Here is a 6000-nt window from a genome sequence, read left to right on the forward strand (position 1 = left end):
ACTTGCACACCTTTAGAGACAACTCATTCACCAAATATTCAAATTGTACACTTGTGCTCTTACGGACCCTCAAAGGAGTGTGCAAGGTGCTCAATTCATCAAAAAATTAAAGCTCTCAATTTTGAAAATGGTTTCTAGGTTTTTCTCAAATAAGGTTTTAGGTCACTCTTATGTACTTATTTTTATCTTTTTGATGACTTAGGCCCATTTGGGCACCTTGCATACCTGTGCAATTTTCTTTTCAACATTTTGTATAATTGCGCACTTGTGCACCTTAACATCTTTGGGACTTTGGGTATCTTCAAAAATTTAGAATTTTGTAACTCCACACATTTGCACATGTGCACTTTCTAGAGTCCTTCAACTTATGCATATTTCAAAATTACAATGCACACTCTATGAATGTGTGCACCTTTTGGAGACAATTCCTTCACCTAATCATCAAATTATGCGCCTATGCACCTTCTAGAGACAATTCCTTCACCTAATCGTAAAATTATGCACTTGTGCACCTTCTAGAGACCTCCTTCACCTAATCATAAAATTACACATCTACACACCTTCAAGGAAATACACAAGGTGCTCAATTCACCCAAAAATCAAAGATCCCAATTTTGAAAATGATTTTTGGGTTTTTCTAAGATAAGGTCTTGGAGTACTATAGTGTACTTATTCTTGATTTTTTTGATTATTTACACCATCTTTATAGTCCAAAATTTTCATATACTTGAATTCCTTTTGATTATTCTATCTGAAATCCAAAGGCACCTATTTTGAAAATGTACATGCAATACCATGGTAATTTTTTGTGCTATAGATGATGATGATGCCATGATGAACTACACAAAAGATAAACATGAGTATACTGATGTTAGGGGTTAAAAAATGATGCTAACTAACTAGACTCCTAAACCTAAACTACAAAAATTCCACTCCCTAAGGCACCTTGGAAGATACCGTATTTTGATGAACGAGCTTCCATGAGCTAGAAAAAGGGGGTCCCCATTTTTGAAGTAAAAAATGAGGCTTGTGTTGTGGAACCACAACAAGAACCTCAACCTTTGATTTATTCTCCAAATAAACCTAAACAAACACCTCTTATTAGCTTTAGTCTATCTAATATGTTTAAGACACCTAATGGTCCTCTTTACATCACTATTAGAGTTGCTCATATTCCTTCTCATGGTACTTTTATTGATCCTTCTTCTATAGTAAATGCTATCACTAAAGAAATTTTTTTTAATAAAGGGTTACATAAGGATACATTTGATAAAACTCCTATATGGATTCAAATTTATAAGGGTTTTCTTTATCATCCTCAAGGTTCTATAACTTTACCTATTTCTCCTTGAAGGAAAGTTATTTTTACTACCTTTGCTGTTATTCCTACTTTTGATCAGTTTCAAGCTAAGCTTGATATTCCATGGCTCTATTCATAAATACCTTAAATTTCTCTATGATGGAGACATCATCATTATTATCATTCCCTTTGTAAGTCATCATGTCCTAGATATTGTGTTGAGACTAATTTTTATTGGCCATCTCGTCCTAAAAAACTACCTACTCATGCTAATAATCTCTATAGAAATTATCTACAACATAAAGTAGTCAAGATCATGGAACTTAGTCTTCTTATGGTTTATTCACCTAAGCATGTCTTTCTTATTACATCTTCTCTTTCTACTTCTCAAGTTGTTCTGCCACCTATTATATCTGAATCTATTGCTATCCCCTCTTTGGAACCTATGGTAGTTGATCATATTCCTTCTATTATATCTTGTGAGACTATTCATAATCAACATGCCCATCAGTGTTGCAAGAAATTTCAAGCTAAAGATAATGCCAAATCTCATTCTCTTATTTCTTAAACTACATCTTCATCTCAACCTTTACCTTCCTTTGATCAAATCATGCACGAGTCTTTGGAGAAAGCTTAACAAGGTAACACTATGCATATAGATAAACATCATGATTTTTTTTGTAACTTAGATTCTATTAATCTTGATATGGAAGATACTTTAGATGATGAACATGTTAGTAGTGATGAAGAATCAATTGACATGGATAATTATTTTCCTAACATGCTTTCTATGTAGCTTACAAGCACTCCTAGTAATGATCATAGTGAGACTCAAAGTCCTTTCTTAGAACTAGTTGTGATTTCTACTATGATGGATGTCATTGCTCTTGTGAGTCACCATCCTTCCCCTATTATTTCATACTAATATGGTGGTAGGGGGGGGGAACATGTAGAACACTTGATGTGAACTTCATCTACCATGGTAGTGTTTGTGTTCTTATGTTGTTTTTTCTCCCATGTTGTGTTTTTTTATATGTTTTCATTTTATTGCTTCAGATGATCCTTATTTCCTTATTGAGTACAATAGGATTAAGTGATTGCCTCATCATTCATATTCTTCTATTTGTATCTCTTTTCTTCTATATGTTGTTAAATGTTATGTCATATTTGTGCTATTGTTCATACCATTGATCTTATACAGTCTTCTTGGTTGCTTATGATATGATAACACCAATTATTTTTGGTCTCCATATTATTGGCCCAAAAATACTTTTATTTGTAACTCTTTTATGTCTTTTCCTCCATTGTGTTGTATTTCTACTTTGGGGAATGATGATATTTCATACTTGATATAATATTATATGTTATCATATGATATTACTGACCCCAAGTTTAGTAGATCCCTTCATATTCTCTCTTTTTGTTATGTGATCATTTTTCTTAATATGTTTCTCTTCTTAGAGGAATCTCATAGTGGAAATTTTATTTAATGGATGCATGCATGCTTCTGTTCAAGCCATTGCTCATGTTAAGGTGTTTTAAATTGCTCTAATGTAGGAGCATACACTCTGCTCATCCTTTCACCATGAAAAACAAATACAAATTTTGTGTATAGCTTGGAGTACTTTAGCCTTAAGTGTTGGGTATGATTTCTAAGTTAGTCTCAAATCTATGTATTTTTATTTCATGTTTATCTCTCTTTTTACTCATAATTTATTGGAATTATTGATATTTCTTGGGGGCTTGGTCTCTTTTGGATCTCTTTCCAAATTATTGATAGTTTGGGAGGCCCAATCCTTGTTTTTGGAAGCTTCTTTTGACTACTGATAATCTAGGAAGCTCGATCTTGTTTTGACCCCTTAAGGACACACGCATTCTTATAAATTTTCCACTTTTGATTCTTCTTTTGAGGACATGGAGTTCCCTTGAAGTTGAATCCTTTGATAGACTAACTAGCATCCCACACACACTTGCTAGACATTTAACATCATCCCCTTTTGTAGAGACCTTTCCCCCTCATTATTTTATTTTCCCTTTCTTGTGTGGTTCATGATAAGGCACACATAACTTATCAGGCAAGTAACTACACCCCTTTGTAGTGTTTACCTCTCTTATTATGATTTTGGATGTGACAAAGACTCAAGTATCTTTGGGGCTTGATGATTTATTTGCCTCCTAGATCATGATAAGATTATCTCTTTGCTATTGAGGAAACTCGTCCTCCTACTTAAGTGGGGGCAAACTATGTTGTCATAAAATGAATGCACCTTATTTTTAAGACCTTTTAGTACCCTTTTCATAATGCATTTCTTGGACCATGGATGGACTTATGCTTGACATCTTCTTTTCTCTATCTTCTTCCATTTTTTCCCATTTTATTCTAGTATCTACCCACTCTTCATATGGTTCTCATGAGCTAATCTCTGGGACCAAGTCAACTTAGGTCAACTTTTTCTAGAATAGGTCAACCTAGGTCAACCTAGTATAGGACTAGTTTGACCAAGTTTACCTAGTCCCCAATGATTTTGGAGCTTAGGGCTCAAAGGTCCTTAGGGGTTTAATTAGTTTTATTATGCTCTCCAATCGGCTTGTATTATTTTCCCACCCAAAAAATAATATATAAGTGATGGGGACACAACCCAAGCACAAAATGGACACAACAAGAAAGAAAAAATTTTATTAACTGTGAAAATATGCTAGTCAACTTAGTGTAGAGAAACAGACTCCAAAACATGCCCTATGGGCTTACAATAGCATAAATCTAGAGATAAATTCTTCTCCCAGTACCTTCTCTCAAACTCCACTCCGAACTACCTTTTACAATGCCAAAAATGTTCTTAAATAGACCCTGAAGGGTTAAGGATTAGGAATACATTGTAGAAAGTGCTAGTTGGCATCCACCGACCAAATAGAAGGCTCCAAAAGTCACATTAAAAGTCAGCACAAAATTAGAACAATCTAAAAATGGTAACCGAACTTTCGGGAGGCATAACTTTTGAACCGTAGCTCTGATTAATGAACCGTTTACATTTCCAGAAAGCTCTCAGAGTGCTCTATAGCTCTATGGATGAGCTTCACTCATCCCCCATTTTTTGGCCCTATTTGAGGTCATTTAATACCCCTAACCTGACTTTGAAGCATTCTTAAGAGGTCTCCAAAAATTGAAAAACTGTGATAACTTTCAAACCGTGGGGCCTTTTGACCTGATTCTTTTTTTGGAATGCTCTAAATAACAATTACATTCATCTGGCCAATTTAAACCCTCTAATTTACCAAAATTATGGCTCAATTACATAATCTTATTTTTTTAGCATTTACACATATCCCAAGGTGTTCAAATACTCTAACCTAAAACACTGATAGTTGAACTATGAGAGTTGGAACCTTTATTTGACCCAAATGGGTATCTAGAAATGAAAACACATGAAGCAAAAACTAAATCTAAGTACATTTTTTTGGGTGACACAGGATTGCCCTTATACCTCTGGATGCTCATGCATCAAACACCTAAGGTAGATTAAAAAGTAACCCTATCACTTTATGAATGGTAGAGGAAATCCCAAATGGGAAACATCAACTGCTAATATCCAAGTTGAGTCCTCTATCGGCCGTCCTTTCCACTTGACCAAATACTCTTCATACTGCCTATTTCTAGTACTCCTACCCACACGACTATCTAGAATCTCCTCTATCTCCTCCTTCTTAAAAATAGGAATTGGACATGGCTCTAACATTAGCTCCTCATCTGCACCATCATCATGATACTCTATTAAGTTTACAATGTTGAAAATAGGAGAAATGTGAATTCCATCTAGTAACTCTACTTCATATGCATTTCCTAAGTCATGTTTCTTCAAAAAATTTCAGGGGCCAAATTTCTTCATCTTCAGCTTGTTGTAAGTACTAGCTGGAAATCTTTCTTTTCTTAAGTGTACCATGACTAGATCCCCTTCTTGGAACTCCTTACGTCTTCTCATTTGATCAGACCTAGCTTTATATTATTGGTTCACCTTGGTAATATGTGCCTAGACCTCCTTATGTAGATGCTTGATATGTTTAGCAAATTCTTTAGCTTTAGCATTTGTCCTCTCCCCTTGCTCTATCTTCCTCAATTCTGGTGCAGTCCTTGGGCCACTTTCATATACAATTTGGAATGGTGATCTACCAGTACTCCTATTTATAGAGTTATTGTAAGAAAACTCTACTTGTGGTAGAATCAAATCCCACCCCTTGTGTTTATCCCCAACTAAACATCTTAGCAAATTGCCTAGACTTCTGTTTACCACTTCTGTTTGGTCATCAATCTACGGGTGATGTGTGGAACTGAATTTCAAGTCTGTTCTCAACTTCTTCCACAATGTTCTCCAGAAATACCCCACAAATTTAGTATCTCTATTAGAAACTATACTCCTTGGGAGACCATGTAGTCTTACCACCTCTCTGAAAAAATAAGTCTGTAATATGGACAACATCATGAGTTTTGTGCATAGAATGAAATGTGCCATTTTGGAGAACCTATTACCCACCATGAATACTGAGTCATTACCCCTTTGAAGAAAAAAACCCATACTTATGTCCTCCCATGGCTTTCATGGAATAGACAATGGCTGATATAGTCTAGTATTGTGACTAAATCCCTTGGCCACTTGACAAACATGGCAATTCTATACAAACTTCTTCACATCCTGTGACATTTGAGG

Source organism: Cupressus sempervirens, chromosome 1 (assembly GCF_028749045.1).
Source record: "Cupressus sempervirens isolate cs-2001-9-10 chromosome 1, ASM2874904v1, whole genome shotgun sequence".
NCBI lineage: Eukaryota > Viridiplantae > Streptophyta > Pinopsida > Cupressales > Cupressaceae > Cupressus > Cupressus sempervirens.